This window comes from Danio rerio, chromosome 23, assembly GCF_049306965.1.
Source record: "Danio rerio strain Tuebingen ecotype United States chromosome 23, GRCz12tu, whole genome shotgun sequence".
In the NCBI taxonomy this organism is placed as follows: Eukaryota; Metazoa; Chordata; class Actinopteri; order Cypriniformes; family Danionidae; genus Danio; species Danio rerio.
The window spans coordinates 36,008,256-36,025,661 of NC_133198.1; the positions used below are offsets into that span (position 1 = coordinate 36,008,256).

Consider the following 17,406-nt stretch of genomic DNA (forward strand, 5'->3'; position numbering starts at 1 on the left):
CTGGTCCAACCAGGACTCGAACTAGCAACCTTCTTGCTGTGAGGCGACAGTACTGTCCACTACGCCACCCTATTATTAAACATGTATTACAGAATTTAAACTTTAAATTAGTCTGTGTCCAGTTTATTTATTTAGTTTTATTATAGATACAGGTCAAATTAATTGTAATTTAATTTCACATAAGCTTTTCTTTTATGCAGAATGAAATTACAGCAGCTACATAACGAGCATTAAATATTTTTTTTATTTATATCATGAAAATTCAATGTAAACACCAAAACGGAACATCTCACATTTGACCCAAATGCATCATTTTATTGGAGAAAGTTGTACTTCTACTACTAATTGTAATGTCCAGCTCAATATGTTACTTGCCATTTCTATGTGAAATCTGTGAAATTTACTAAACTATAAGAAATGCTAGGTTGTTGTAACCCAATGTTGGGTCCAATATGGACAAACTCAATGTCAGGGTTTTTTTTTTTGGTTTCTACCTAAATTTAAATGACCATATACTTCCTGCAATACAGGCTTATTCTGAAAATTGCGATTAGTTTCTTTAAGCGAACGCTACTGGGCAGTGTGATGGAGTTCCTTTTCGCGCTTACCAGCTGACCGCTTACCTCCGTGTGAAGGGCTTTCCCGCTGCAACATGTTTGTCCAGTTAGCTTGTTATGTACATCAGCAGATTTGAGACGCAGTTGGAGTTGACCCCGACGGCGACGACCAGGTTTGAGTCTGGGGTACAGCGGTTCCAGAAATCAGGTTACACAAAAACGGAATCCAAAAAATAAAATTGACAAGTGAATTACAGGGTGAGAATGTGGTAAAATCCTAAAATATGGTAAAAATCAGACGAGGGCTCGAACGGCACTTGCAAGAGAAATATGAGATATGAAAAAGCGCACACAGCGGCCTCTCGTGGATTTGCGAAAACAAAAACTGCAAAAATACCCCAGAAACTTCCATGGGACTACATTTTCAGAATAACTTCCTGTCTCGTTTCTTTTGATCAAATTTTGAAGACAGTATGGATGTGTCCTTCACTGCCTATAATATCTCACAATCCTTGTAGCGCTGCTTATAGGTTTCAATATGTAAGTAAATACATGTTTTTGTCCAAAGTTTTTCACTTGTGATGGCATTTCTTATAAGAATTTAGTATTGCAGTTCTCAAATACTCCCCAAGTTATCACCAAAGCTCTTTTTGCTTTCAAAGCTCTTAAACAAGTCAGCTGCCTTAGCTTTTGCATGAGGTCTTTGTTTCTAAATGAATCAGCAGTCACAAATCATCTGAATGCATGACCCAAAGAATCACTCAATAAGTTTGTCCATATTTGACCCAACATTGGGTTACAACAACCCAAGTTTTAGAGTGAGTTTTGGAGCACACTCGCTTATAGATATCCTAAGAACTATCAATACTGATACTAACATCTAAAAATGTTTTATTTAAATTCATGAGACCTTTAAGAAAAAGAAAATATTTTCCTTTCTACTTTACCCTTTTAAAAATGCAAGATAACAAACAAACAAACAAACAAACAAATAATTTATCAAGGGGTCCAGTGGATAAAGAAAGTCCATATTTCTATAAATCTTTTCATGTTGTGTTTTGCTTTCTCATGGGTCAACCATCTATTTATTTTTCCCCACAGAAAACAGAGTAATATGCCATAATATGCATGTGCAGTGAATCCTATATTACACAGGGTAATGACCCTTGGCACTTGGTAATGGATAAGTCAGTCTCCGAAATTTGCATCGAAAGCAAGCAACAATTCCTATGTGGACATTTTGGTCGCTCAGATGTGAGTTTAAATGTTGATGAGCTATGCAGGTCTTATGTGGGACCAGATATTGTTCCCCCAATTCCCAGCCCACCGCTGAAGCATTTGGCTCTGGAACATCTGAGGGATGGCAGGAGAGGAAAGATGCCATGCCATGTTGTAGAGGAGAGCATGAGGTGAATACTAATGTTTCCTCATGTTTTATTAACCCTCCATCCATCCGGTCTCAGTCAAGATGCTCATGAAACAAAATCATCAATCCCAGAGCTGTAATGAGACAGAGATGCCGATCGGGGCTGGAGGGAAGGGGGGCTGTTGGGTGTTTGGGAAAACTAATATTTTACGGTGTTCCTCTGAGGCACCATTATTAAAATTCTCAGTTGGAGAAGAGGGTGGGGTTTGGTAGGGGACACGAGCACTACACTGTCACCATGCCAAATCTGAATCTGTTTGAGGCTGTTTGTTTGATATCCCTTCACTTTGCATGTTTTTGACTTTGACTTCTCATCACCTGCCATGCCTTGTAAAGAGCTTCGACACTCCGAGTAAAAGACATCAAGTCGCATAAACACTGACATCATAGAAACGTGTAAAGAAAGCACAAGGTCAATGTTGAAACAAAGAGAACATTTCTCCATTTGCATCTTCCTCATGCCGTTATTCACCCAGAGACAGAACAATGAACTATTCTTTGAAAACATCTTTTCAAAGCTTACTTACAAACACCATTCCTCTACTTTACCAGTGATTCATAACCTTTTTTTTTATTTATTGAATCAGAAATAATTAAGTACCGATGGCAAACTGGTTATGATTTAGCATCAACTAAAATATTTTCAAGCTAAAACAGAACAATAGTGTTGGTGACAGTACCAAGCAGACTCCCCAATTAGACCATTTTCACCAGCACTTTTAATGAATACACTGCAATTTAGATCCTGAACAACAAAAACACAAAAGGTAAATAAATTATAAGGAAATTATAATATTTAACCACAAGTTCTGATTGTTTGACATAGTCAAAAAATGCAACCAGTCATTGGGTGAGTTTCCAAAACAACGACTAAACTCGCGTCTGAACAATCATAGTACAATGCATCGTTTGGGAAAAGAACAATGTAGTGACGTTTTTTTCCCCAAAACAGTTTCTCTGTCGCAGATCTATCGTTTGAACCATGTTAGTTGTAACGTTAAACACCCATAATGATGCTCTAAACAGGGAGGTAACAACTTCTTTTAAGAAGAACCCCATCATTTCTTTGGGCAAATATATTGTTTTACATACACACACATTTTAATTATATTAGTTTTGGTAAAAACATACACTCACTATCCATATTAATTGAAATATATGTAAACAGCACTTATAGGGCCTATGTTTGCTTTACAAATATTATTGAGAACATTACATATTATATTCTAATATTGCTCCTATTGCTCCAGAATGCAGCAGCTGCTCCAGAATGCAGCAGCACGAGTGGTCTTCAATGAACCTAAACGAGCACATGTCACTCCGCTGCTAGTCCGTTTGCACTGGCTGCCAGTTGCTGCTCGCATCAAATTCAAAGCTCTGATGTTTGCCTACAAAGTGACTTCTGGCCTAGCTCCTTCTTATCTGCTCTCACTTCTGCAGATCTATGTGCCCTCCAGAAACTTGCGTTCTGTGAATGAACGTCGCCTCGTGGTTCCATCCCAAAGAGGGAAGAAATCACTTTCGCTCACGCTCACGCTCAATCTGCCCAGTTGGTGGAATGAACTCCCTAACTGCATCAGAACAGCAGAGTCACTCGCTACTTTCAAGAAACGACTAAAAACTCAACTATTTAGTCTCCACTTCACTTCCTAATCTGCAATTGCCTCTTTGAATAACACACTAACTGTACAAAAAAAAAAAAAACTAATACTACTAATACTTCCCTTCTTAGACTTTACAGACCTGAAACTTGCCTTTAGTACTTATTCATTGTTGCTCTTAGTTGTGTAAATTGCTTCCTTGTCCTCATTTGTAAGTCGCTTTGGATAAAAGCGTCTGCTAAATGACTAAATGTAAATGTAAATGTAAATATTCTAAAACAAAAAATCACTTACAAAAGCTAATACGTATCTAATCTTATATATAAATCATAAAAAATAAATACATAAATAAATAAATAAATAAATAAACACTGAGGCTATTTATTAAGAAATGAAATTTATTATTTATTAGGAAATAGAAAAAAAAATCCTACTTCAATAATAATATTAAGCATATTATTAATGATGATGATGATGATGATGATGATGAAAATGATTATTATTATTATTATTTTTATTTTTTATATATATTTTTTTGTTTGTTTGTTTTCACAAGCTTTGGAGACATAACATAAATTACGCTTTTTAATAAAAGATCACCTATAGCTTTCGTCACAAGCCATGGCTGTGTTTAAAATTACATAAATGTTTTCAAAGTGCACTACAAAGGGAGCACAGTTGTAAACATGAAGATCGCTAAAACTGAACTTTAAAATTACTTTGAAAGCAAATTACACCAAAAAGAGATGACTTTAATGCTTTTTTATTTAATAATTCCATGTTTAAATGTTAGAATGTTCTAAATGAACAGGGCATAGGGGGGATAACTAGGAATAGAAAACAGCCAGGAACTATGTTTCTAACTACAGCTCTCAAGGTGTAGTTGCAAGCTCAGACGTTTGCGATGCAGTTTGCGAATGTTTGTTGGAACGATAGATTTCGGACACACTAAATCAACAAACTAGGTTTGTAACGATGGAACTTGCAAACTTAGTTGGACAGCGATGGTCTTCACAAACACACCCCAGAGTGGAAGTTGGACATACTAGCAAGCATGCTAAAAACCACAGCCTCTAGCATCAGTTGCTAGTGTGCCTTTTTGAGTGAGGGGAATTTATTTAAGCTCCTACTCGCTGACTTCTGTTACACTAAGCCCCTTAACCTCACTCTAAACCAGATCATAGCACCGATGTACTACTCAAGATCTTCTGGCCCTGCACAGAGTGGGATTCAAACTGGCATGTCTGGCATAGGAGGTAGGTTTACAAGCATGGATGCTATAAAACCACAGCCTCTAGCATCTTCTGCTTAAGCATCTTTTAAGGTCAGAGAGTGAGGGGAAGTTATTTGCACAGATCCTACTAGATGACCTCAATTATACTAACCCCTAGACCAGCATTCTACCAGAACTCTTCTGCCTGTCTGATATACTGGATTGTTTCCACAATCTGAAATACTTTTATGGCTTTTATTCTCTTTTCTCCATCTATATTAAGCAGCTTTTAGGCAATCTACTCTGTAAAAGTACTATAAAAATATAGACTTGACTGTCAGGGTTTCAAGAAGGAAGAGGGAGCGAGGACTCAAATGCAACATAAGATGGTATTTATTAATAACAATAAAACAAAAAGGACAACAAAAACCACCCCGAGGGGGATAACATAACTATAAAACAAACACTCAAACAAACTTGAATGGGCTGGCAGGACAAACAGGACTGGATAGCACAGGACATGGAATTAACGACAATGAACTGGCACAGAACAGAAAACATGAGGGGATTATAAAGCAAAAGTAAATTGACACAAACAGGTGAACATGACAAACTAATAATGAGTTAACAAGGAGGGTGGGACAAGACAATAGACGGGAGAGCGCATGACACAGAGAGACAACACAAGCCATGCGCTCACATAAAACAGGACAAGAACATGCAGCCAATGAGAGAACTCAATAACCGCATGTTCATGACAAGACAAGCACAACACTGAAGCACACGACAAAAGCACGTGACCACAATGTAAACACCAAGCCATGTGCTTTGACAAGAGACGCAAGACACAAGCACACGATAGATAAACACCTTACCGTGCGCTCACACATAAGCAACGCGCATGCTTTATCTCAGCGCCAACCAAAACTGAAACCAACTAGACGGAGGCGCCGAGAATAAAGCAGCGCGATGCTGACAGAACAAACACAAACACTAGTACAAGAGCACGCGTGTCTGAGTGACGCAGAGCGCACACAGAGACAGAAACAGGACCAGACATGGGTAGTGTCAGAGCTCTGCCACCAAAACAAGAATTTACAAGACCAGAGTGGCAGAACCCTGACACTTGACTTTAACTTCACAACACCAATGTAGACTATATAACATGTTTAATACACTACAAAAATAATTTTGTGTTGTTTAACAAAATGCTGGATCAAATATGGACAAATCCAACATTGGGTTAACACAAACCAGCATTTTATATGGTGTAAAAAACAAATGTTCTTAAAACAACATCAATGATTTACCCAAATTTTGGTCTGGTGGAATGTGCCACATACAGGTGAAGTCAGAATTATTAGTCCCCCTAAATTATTAGCCCCCCCTGTTTATTTTTTACCCAATTTCTGTTTAACGAAGAGACAATTTTTTCACCACATTTCTAAACATAAAAGTTTAAATAACTCATCTCCAGTAGCTAATTTATTTTTCTTTTGCCATGATGACAGTAAATAATGTTTGACTATATTTTTAAGAACTTCTATACAGCTTAAATTGACATTTAAAGGCTTAACTAGGTTAATTAGGGTAACTAGGCAGGTTAGAGTAGGCATGTTATTTTATAGCGATGGTTTGTTCTGTAGACTATCAGAAAAAAATATATAGCTTAAAGGGGTGAATAATTTTGACCTTAAAATTATTATTATTTTTTTTTTTAATAAAGACTGCTTTTATTCTAGCCGAAAAACTAAGACTTTCTCCAAAATAAATAAATATTATCAGACATACTGTCTAAATGTCCTTGCTCTGTTAAACATCATTTGGGAAATATTTTAAAAACAAGAAAATTCAAAGGGAGGCTAATAATTCACTTCAACTGTATGTGTTGTTCAGAAAAAGATATTAAATTTGCACATTACATTTTATTATGTTTAATTACTTTACTAAATTACTAAATTTACTTTTCCTAATTATACACATTGCAATGTTTTAAGCAAAGAGAAATGTGAATTTGAGCTTTTGTTAAAACAAGCTGCCAGTGCAAACACTGAGTACATTTTGTTATCACATACTCTGTTTTAGTGTTTGTTTTAAACATCCCTTCCAACTATGAACTCTAATTGGTCATGAAGGCGTCTTCATCTAAGACTAAATATAATATACTCTGACTGTCTCGTATCGTTTTTGTTTTCAACATGAACAGAGAAATTACTACCCAAATCATTAAAAACTTGTCATATCATGCCCAGTTGGGTTTCATTTCGCCACTGTAATCATGACTTGTGATTATGACATAGCACTACAGTGTCTCCCTGTTCAGTCAGTGTAAAAAGACTGAAATAAACAAGGGACATAGATTTGGCTCAAAGGGATGCTGTTTATTCTTGTATAAAACACCGCCCATGTCATTATAGCAAGATTTAACAACACTTTTAAAACCTTTGAAATCTACAATAAATGGTTGCTTTGGGTACACATTAGTATCGCCAGATCATTAAACAGAATCAGTGACATTTATCGTGAGATCTAGATGCATTTTTAAAACTTGTTTCCTAATCTCCTCTCTTTTTTCCCCAAACAGCTGTGAAACTGCTTACACTTGAAGATTTATCCCCACCTTAATGACTTTTTAGTGCCTAGCTCACCATGTTCGTAACTGCTCAAGGTGTTCTATGCGAGGAAACATTTTGACAGAGTTCTCCTTGGTTCCCCCTTTAAATCTGCAGATGCGATCCACCCCGTTGTGCAGTTTGACAGAGCAACAGTCTGAAGGCCTCTTCCTCAGATAAGGTTCCCACCCCCCACTGCATCGCCTGGCCATAGAGGCATGATTTAAATAAATTTAATGAGTGCTGGAATCCATTAATGTCAGGGACCTGACCCGGGCCAGATGGAGGTCTGGGCATTAGGAGCTCTATTACATTTAACAAGTCCTGAACCACTAGCTGGAAAGGCCACGTCTGGCAGAGCAGCAAGACGCTTGCAGAAGAGAGTCGAGTATGGAAGATGGCCTTCTCGCCGTAATTCTTCTAAAGGTCAGGGTGATACACGTATTGAAGCGCTGTTCCATGTTAACCAAAGTCTCTGGCAGAAACACATCCACCAGTTAATTTGATTCTCCAGGCTGCACTTCGCCTGCCCCACCATTGCTGTCACTTTGAAACAAGCCTACACAGGAGCTCTGTTCAAAAATCTAGTATGCACCCTATTGCTTACATAGAGAGCTGCCTTCTAAGGCTGCACCCTAAAGAGCTATTCACACCACTATAAAAACAACTGTTGTAACAACTACAACTCAGAGTAGAATTCAAATTGGCATTTCATGCATGTGAGCTTGGAGCACTAATAAGGATGCTTAAGGCCACAGCCTATTTGAGGGCAGGGAAGTGAGGTTTACTCATGCAGTGATTATTAGATGGCCTCAGTTAAACTCATCTCTCAAACCACACTTCCATCTTATAAAGCTAGATCAGTCTCAAAAATAATACAGTCTCAAAAATAATACATTTACAAAATAAAATACATGCACAATTCATTTACAAAATTGTATTCGTCAATTCAAAACACAATTAGTAAATACACAAATGTGATTAGTAAACTTAAAACAATTAATAAATGCACAAATCCAATTAGTAAATCCAAAACAATTCATAAATACACAAATACACAATTCGTAAATGCACAAGTCCAATTAGTAAACTCAAAACTCAATGAGTAAATTCACAAAACACAATTTGTAAATTTACAACACACAATTAATAAATCCACAACAAACAATTTGTAAATTCACCAAACACAATTCTTAAATCCACATAACACAATTCGTAAACCCACAACACACAATTCGTAAATCCACCAAGCACAATTCGTAAATCCACAAAGCAAAACTCGCAAATCCCCAACACACAATTCGTAAATCCACAACACAATTCGTAAATCCACAACACAATTCGTAAATCCACAAAGCAAAACTCGTAAATCCACAACACACAATTCGTAAATCCACAACACAATTCGTAAATCCACAACACAATTCGTAAATCCACAAAGCAAAACTCGTAAATCCACAACACACAATTCGTAAATCCACAACACAATTCATAAATCCACCAAACACAATTCCTAAATCCACAAAACACAATTCTTAAACCCACAACATACAATTACTAAATCCACCAAACACACACAAAACAAAACAAAACTCGTAAATCTACAACACACAATTCGTAAATCCACAACACAATTCGTAAATCCACCAAACACAATTCCTAAATCCACAAAACACAATTCGTAAATCCACAACACAATTTTTAAAATTCAAAATACAATTCAAAAATGCACAACATGCGTCGACACGGTGCCTCTGTGGTTAGCACTGTCGCCTCACAGCAAGAAGGTAGCTGGTTCGAGTAACAGCTGGGTCAGTTGGCATTTCTTTGTGGAGTTTAAAACTTCACCTGGGTTTCCTCCTAATGCTCCGGGTTCCTCCACAGTCCAAAGACATGCGCCATAGGTGAATTGAATAAACTAAATTGGTCGGAGTGTATGTGTGTAAATGAGCGGGTATAGATGTTTCCTAGTACTGGGTTGCAGCTGGAAGGACATTCGCAGTGTAAGACATATGCTGGATAAGTTGGCGGTTCATTCCGCTGTGGTGACCCCTAATGAATAAAGAGACTGAGCTGAAGGAAAATAAATTGAAATGCACAAAATCCAATTTGAAAATATAAAATACAATTTATAAATGCACACATCTAATTCATTTGGGAAAATATTTATGATTTATACTTGTAAATTCATAAGTTGTGTTTTGAATTTACAAATTGGATTTTGTAAATGTGATTTGTGCTGTGCATTTATTATTCATATATTATTATTTTTGAGACTGATCTGGCTCCGTACCATCTGGGTATTTCTAGCATGAGAAGTGGGTGCACTTACAAGTATGCAGTATTTAGCATCAGTCACCTCTTTAGGCCAGAAAATGGAGCTATTCATTTAACCTTACAACTCAATAGACCTCACTCTGATCCGGGTCATGGCACCAACAAAGTTCCTTTAGTTCCTCTAACCCTTTTCCCAAGTGTTCCTATTCCAAGATTATGAATTAGCATGTTACTATTGAATTACACCTACTTGGTGTGCTCCAAAACAAATTCCGCATTAGTAAATAAACATCCAAAAGTTTCAGTTTGTCACTTCCCGCCAAAATGGATCAACATTTTTTTTTTTTATGTTTTTATGCCATACTTCAGTTTTTCATTGACTCTTCAGACCAATCAAATGCTCTTTAGTATCTGACATGCCCCACCCCCTTCAATATGATATTACTATATGCGCTTGAGCTTATCAAGAGCCAGGACAGAGCTGTGAACCAGGACCATTGGCTGTTTTTTAAAGGGGGAGGAGCCACTCTATGCCCTGCCCTGTTTTCATATTTCAATTCCAATTTCATCACACACCAAACAAAAATGCACATTTTAAATGGCTTCACGGGACCCTTAGGGTAACCTTTATACTGCAGAGCTAATTCTGTTGTTCCTTGTTAGATCATAATAAATATATATTTTTACTGACCTTGTAATGCATTCTGATATTGATGTCAATTGACTTCCTATATGTAATTATCAGGGGCCACTAGATGCAAGTCGTCCTCCATATAGGAATGGTCAAAGCCAGTCTGTATACACTAGTGGGTAAAATGACTGCAGCTGTAACATGAGATGAATGTATGCTTCAATATGAAAGGAGGCATAGTTTAATAACCCGTAATATTGAGTTACATATAAAAAACACTAACCACAAGAATTTAAATATCTGCCTTTCTTTTAACTTGAGGTTAAACAGAGTTGTGTCATCTTGAAAAACATATTGATTTGTGCCGTGAGTGATGACATATTGACCATTCCAAGTAGGCGGACACATCGATGTGTCTGGAGTGGTCAAATGTGTCATCTGAGTATACTTATCTATGGTTAATATTACCAAAGGCTTAGGAAGTAGAATGATGGCACATTTTAACTATGGGAGAAAGTGAAACTGGAAATGTGGCAGATTAAGTCCATCTGAATAAAAAAAAGCTAATCACTAATTGGTAAAATAATGAATCAGGTGCCATTATAAGGAACTTGAATGTCTAGAATACCAAACGAATTTAGCTTGAATAGGATTTTGATAATACCTAAATATGGGGTATCTTAGAACATTCTTAAAAGTATAGTTTAATCAAAGATAATCATTATGTTGTCATTAACATAACTATTAAAAAAAAAATGCTTTAAACTAACCTTAAAAGAAGCCCCTATGCAGTCCGCAGGTATAATCCATTGCTTTTGCAAGCAGCAAACTAGTTTTAGAAGCAATCGACTATCCCATATGATTGAATAAAATCAATACAATATACATCAATACAAAATGATGTCCCACTTTCCAATCAGACTGTAAGTATTCAGGCACAAATGGAAAAAAAAAATGGATACACACTCAGGGGAAAAGGACAAGGCACCGTCTTCTGATATATTCTGGAAGAGGACTGAGACTCACTCCACACTGAGGAATAGGTCAAAGGGGCTAAACTACACGGTGAATAATTTAAGATTCTATTAACATTTAAATTTGACATTGATTTGACATGGCGGCGCTGGAGAGAAGTGACGGGGAGCATGGAGGTGGCGAGCGAGAGGATGTGCTATGCTAATTGTGCAGATGGCTGCTTATGTTGAATGCCATATTGCAGAGTCAAGCCAAAGAATGACTGCAGTTGTTCTCAGATATCAGCTGATTTAACTGCGAGTCCGGCGGGTTGATTTGGCAAACTTTTTTTGTTTTGTTTTGTCACATGAAAGTCTACAGTTATGTAGACTTATAACATTAAAAAAGTTAAATAAAATGATATTTTTCTTTTTTTATTTCTAATAATAAAGTTAATTTGTGTAATTATCGGTTCTTGTGTGTATTGCCTCTTTTTGTTGAATCGCTGAATGCCGCCTCCTTGTAAGTCGCTTTGCACAAAAGTATCTGCTAAATGACATGTAAATGTAAAAAGAGACATGAATAATCATATTAACAATAGCACTGATACTAATTTGCATGACAGAATCAATATGTTTGGGTGTTTGTTGTTATCTGTTGAACCACAGATTATACTGTTTGTTCCACAGTTTATACTGGTGAAAACCACAGGGAAGCTTCTCTGAAATGCCTCCCTTTTGCTGACAACAGATTTAAACCATTCCAAACTTGACGTTTGGTGCTGGGTGCATTTTAAAAATGCAATTATATATAATTACACATTATAAGCAACTCAAGCTCACAGCACTTGTAGGACAGAAAGTCCATGCTAAGCATCATTATCTCTGAACCAAGCCACTTCTAGACATCGAAAACCCTTATCATGAACAACTCGCATGGAAAAAAATTCCTGGTGCTGTGCATAATATTACATATTTATGATAATTACAGTAGTCTCTTTGATTTGATAATTCCACTAAACCATGTTGAATCCTCAGCCATTGTTAGAAGTTTCCTTCCAAGTAATGCAGTTTACTAATTTTTACTCACATTCGTGGCTTAGCCAGTGCACCGAAAAAAAAGAATTCACTGGATTTAGTCAATTAAGCGGTTGCAAACATTTATTATAGGCTGAATTTAGACAAATTAAAGCTAATTTAAACAAATTAAATTGAGTAATGTTACTTAATTTGTTTGTTTAAATTAAACCCATATAAATTGTTTGCAGCCACTTGACTACTGTAAAATTCACGCCTCATTCACACGGGGCGTCAGCTTCGATGCTTCCTATTCACTTCGAATGGGTGACGTCAGGCGTTTCCAAACTGCATTGTGGATCCGACGGAGTCGCTTCAGAGGTGTTGCTCGTAACACAAGTTGGGACTTGCTCAACTTTTGAAGCGCCGACGGAAGCATCAGCCAATCAGATCACTGTATGAAAATACACCAGCTCAGACAGTGGTCTATTGCTGACTAATTTTGTTGGCTGACGCTGCTATGACGATCGCTTCAGCCCCAACTTCAGACACGCCTTCTGTCAAATGTTGACGCTGAAGCCCATTGTAAATGGGGCGTTAATAAACCCAGTGAATCACTTTTTTCAGTGTGTTCGTTTTGCCCCAGTAAATTATTTATGACATTTATATTTCACGACTTATAGATATTCGACTGAATAGAAGTAGAAATCAGGTTTAAAGATGTAGGATAAGGGGAAAAGGCTGAAAGTTGAGAGACCACCCTTTTACCACATTTTTTATGTTACAGTCTTATTTCAAAATGGATTAAATTTATTTATTTCCTCAAAATTCTACACACAATACCCCAGAATGACAATGTGAAAAAAAAAGATTTTTTGAAATTGTCGCAAATTTATTAAAAATAGAAAAACCTGAAAAATGACATGTACATAAGTATTTACAGCCTTTGCTTAATACTTTGTTGATGCACATTTGGCAGCAATTACAGCCTCAAGTCTTTTTGAATATGATGCCACAAGCTTCGCACATCTGTCTTTGTAAAATTTTTGCCCATTTCTCTTTGCCGTTCCTTTTAAGCTCTATCAGATTGGATGGGAAGCGACAGTGTACAACCGTTTTCAGATCTCTCCAGAGGTGTTCAAGAGGATGTAGGTCTGGGCTTAGGCTGGGCCACTCAAGGACATTCACCGAGTTGTTGTGAAGTCACTCCATTGATATTGTGGAGGTGTACTTTGAGTCTTTGTCCTGTTGAAAGATGAACCGTCGCCCCAGTCTGAGGTCAAGAGATCTCTGAAATAGGTTTTCATTTAGGATGTCTCTGTACATTGCTGCATTTATCTTTCCCTCTATCCTGACTAGTCTTCCAGTTCATGCTGCTGAAAAACATCCCCACACATGATGTTACCACCACCATGCTTCACTGTAGGGATGGTATTAGCCTTTTAATGAGCGGTACCTGGTTTTCTCCAAACATAACACCTGGCATTCACTCCATCAGACCAGACAATTTTGTTTCTTATGGTCTGAGAGTCCTTTAGATGCCTTTTGGCAAATTCCAGACGGGAAGTGCCTTCCGTCTGGCCTCTCTACCATACAGGCCTGATTGGTGGATTGCTGCACAGATGGTTATCCTTCTGTAAGGTTCTCCTCTCTCCACAGAAGAACACTTGAGCTCGGACAGAGTGACACTTGGGTTATTAATCAACTCCCTGACTAATGCCCTTTTCCCTCGATCACTCAGCTTAGATGAATAACCAGCTCTAGGAAGAGTCCTTTGGTTCCAAACACCTTCCACTTATGAATGATGGAGGCTACTGTGCTCATTGGAACTGGAAGCAGCAGAAATGATTTTGTAACCTTCCCCAGCCTGGTGCCTCAGAGGTCTACAGACAATTCCTTTGTATTCATGCTTGGTTTGTGCTTTGGCATGCACTGTCAACCCTGGGACCTTATAGGTGTATGCCTTTTCAAATTATGTCCAATCAACTGAATTTATCACAGGTCAACTCCAATAAAGCTGCAAGAATGGTCAGTGGAAACAGAATGTACCTGAGCTCAATTTAGAGCTTCACAGCAAAGGCTGTGAATACTGATGTACATGTGATTTTGTCATTATGGGCTATTGTGTGTAGAATTTGGAAAAAAAAATGAATTTAATCCATTTTGGAATAAGACTGTAACATTTATTATTATTTTTTTTTTTAAAGTGAAGCGCTATGAATAATTTCCAGATGCACTGTAGGTAATTTACATTTACTAAATGTATATATTTATTAAAATAATATTTTAGTCACCAAACATTTTTAGAAATAGAGAGATAATATATTTAAATTAATGAGAAATATAGAAAAAAAAAATTACAAACAACAAATTTTCAACATTTTTTTTTACATTTTCTCTTGAATTTCTTTTGCTTTTTAAAATGTTTTATTTAATATATTTTTCCCAACATATAAATGTGATATTAATTTTAATAAGTCTTCATAAGTTGTTTGGTTAGATTAGCTCCAGATTTGGATTCGGTACTGACTAATCCAATGTATATGCATGGATATAATATTTTAAAGCTTCCTATAGAAAAAATGTATTTAAATGAGGAATTTGTGAGGGGTGTACTCATATATGTTGAGCACTGTATATGCCGCTTTCTCCTCCCAGTAGCTGTCTCAACATGGCAGTGTTAAATATCTGGGGCATCTGAACTCTTCACCTCTGTAGGTGAGTGACCCCTGTGTTGCAGGCCGTCCCGTGATTAAAGCCTCTGACACTGCTGGGAATGGATGGATGCTCAAAGCCCCGCTCCACACTTCTTATCTTTGACATCCTGTTGGTCAGTGAAGACCCAGGGGCAATCGATCCATAAACCCTGCTCTCCGCAACAGCATAACCCTCTTTATTTGGCAGGGGGTCGACCCGCCTGTCAGGATCCTAAAGGTTAATGTCAGTATACCGCACAGACCAGGTAACAGGAGAAGAGGAGATGAGTCTACCAGTCTGCTGTTTGATGGGTTTAGATGTGCTTTGTTTTGTTTCATAAATTTTGGGATGCTTATAGACTGTTTTGAGGCATATAAACAAAAACAATGGTCCCAATGCATTTCCTGTTTCACATTTTTAATTACTATAGCTTCTGAGAATCCAAAAAGAGCCACGTATTGATAAATAATGTTATGATAGCTGTTTTAACATTAAGATATGATTGAATTGCATCTTGTTACAGTTATGAAATAGTTTGATAACATGCAGGAAATGTTCATAGGCCAAAGACATGACCACACTGAAATTGTCTATACTGTATAAAAGCACTTTAATTCTTCCATTGTCTTTCAGCTGTCAATATGTTTTACAAAATTTTCTGGTTATAGGCATATTTTTTAATTTTCACAAACCTAAAACACGTTTAAGTTTCGCATGAGACTAATGAACAGTGTCCATCATCGCTTCCAAAGATATTGCTATTTTATTCTTTTTTTTTTTACCTTATTCACATTATTATGCATGATACCATGCATGCATAATGTACATCATTTTGTGATGGAAATATACATTTTATAACTCATTTTGGGTTTGTATGTTCTCCCTGTGGTTTTGTGGGTTTTCTCAGGGTGGTCCGGTTTCCCCCAAAGTTCAAAGACATGTGCTATAGGTGAAGTGAGTAAACTAAATTGGCCTTAGTGTATGTGTATTTATGCGAGAGTGTATGGATGTTTCCCAGTACTGGGTTGTGGCTAGAAGGGCATCCGCTGCATAAAAATATGCTGGAATAGTTGGCGTTTCATTCTGCTGTGGTGACCCCTGATAAATAAGGGACTAAGCCGACGGAAAATGAGTGAATGAATGAAAATACATATTTTAAAGCAAAAATAATAATTATAAAAATGGAAAACATAAAAATAATAGATAATGATTTACTGTTTTTCAGAGTTTTACTGTATTTTTAGCAAACAAATGCAGCCTTGACAAGCATTACTATATGTTTGTGCATACTATGGTTCCCTAGCACAGGGATTCTCAACCGGTAGGCCCCGGCCGACTAGTGGGCCTTAGCGATCCTGCAGGTGGGCCGCGGGATAGCTTAAAATTAACTTATTTATTGTACTTTTACAATTATTAACACATTAATTCTTACAATTATTAACACATTGACACATTTAATCAGTTTTATCTGTTTTTAATTATTTTTATAGTTTGTTTTATTTTCTTATACTTGTCTTTTTTATACCTGTTTATGTAAAGCATAAATTTTTGTCAAAAAAAATTGCCACTGTGTATGAAATGTGCTACATAAAAAAACTTGCCTTGCCTTACTATAATTATTGGATTTAATTATTAAGTATGTTTTAATAACATCTCTGTTGATTCGCAATTGCGTGCTCTCTTTTTGTGGACTTTAAAATATCAGCATAGTTGTCCGAATTAATATTTTATAACACGAGTGCGAGGGTTTTATAATGGGCATGAACCCATAAAGGAAGATTTAGCAAGACTCTGTTATGTTTTAGTGAACAACTGTTCACTTCTGTCAGCAAACTCCTTTATTCATTCATTAACTTTTCGGCTTAGTCCCTTTTATTAATCCGAGGTCGCCACAGCGGAATAAACCGCCAACTTATCCAGAATATGTTTTACGCAGGGGATGCCCTTCCAGCTGCAACCCATTTCTAGAAAAACAAACTTCTTTAATAAACTAAAAACCCAACAGCCTTCAGATCTATGTGTTTCAACAGACTTAGAGTGTTTTTACTGTATTTTACTTTTTTGTTGTTGTTTATTTGTAATAGCTGTTTTTTAATGTTTATTTTATTTTAAAATTTTTTTGGCATCTCCTGTTGACCTGTCAGGTTTGTTATAGAATACTCAGCAGTAGTAAAAAATACCTAAAGAATTCAGGAGCTTTGAATCTGTGTGTGTTTTAAAAAAATAAAATAAAATATATGTTCCTATATTTTCAATATTTTATTATATATATATATATATATATATATATATATATATATATATATATATATATATATAATAAAATATTGAAAATATAGGATTATATATATATATATATATATATATATATATATATATATATATATATATATATATATATATATATATATATATATATACA

The 17,406-nt window shown here is 36.3% G+C and overlaps 1 protein-coding gene across 14 annotated transcripts in view; it reads right to left on the bottom strand.

Moving 5' to 3' along the window:
• Positions 1 to 17,406, bottom strand: part of plxna2 (plexin A2) — a 775,253-nt gene that overhangs the window by 489,958 nt on the left and 267,889 nt on the right. For 3 of the 14 annotated variants that reach the window (XM_073939239.1, XM_073939231.1, XM_073939233.1), the window contains one exon: positions 624 to 738. The exons of the other annotated variants lie outside the window; for them this stretch is intronic. The gene's annotated coding sequence lies outside the window, so the exon portion shown is untranslated. The remainder of the gene's footprint in view (positions 1 to 623; positions 739 to 17,406) is intronic. 14 annotated transcript variants of the gene reach the window in all.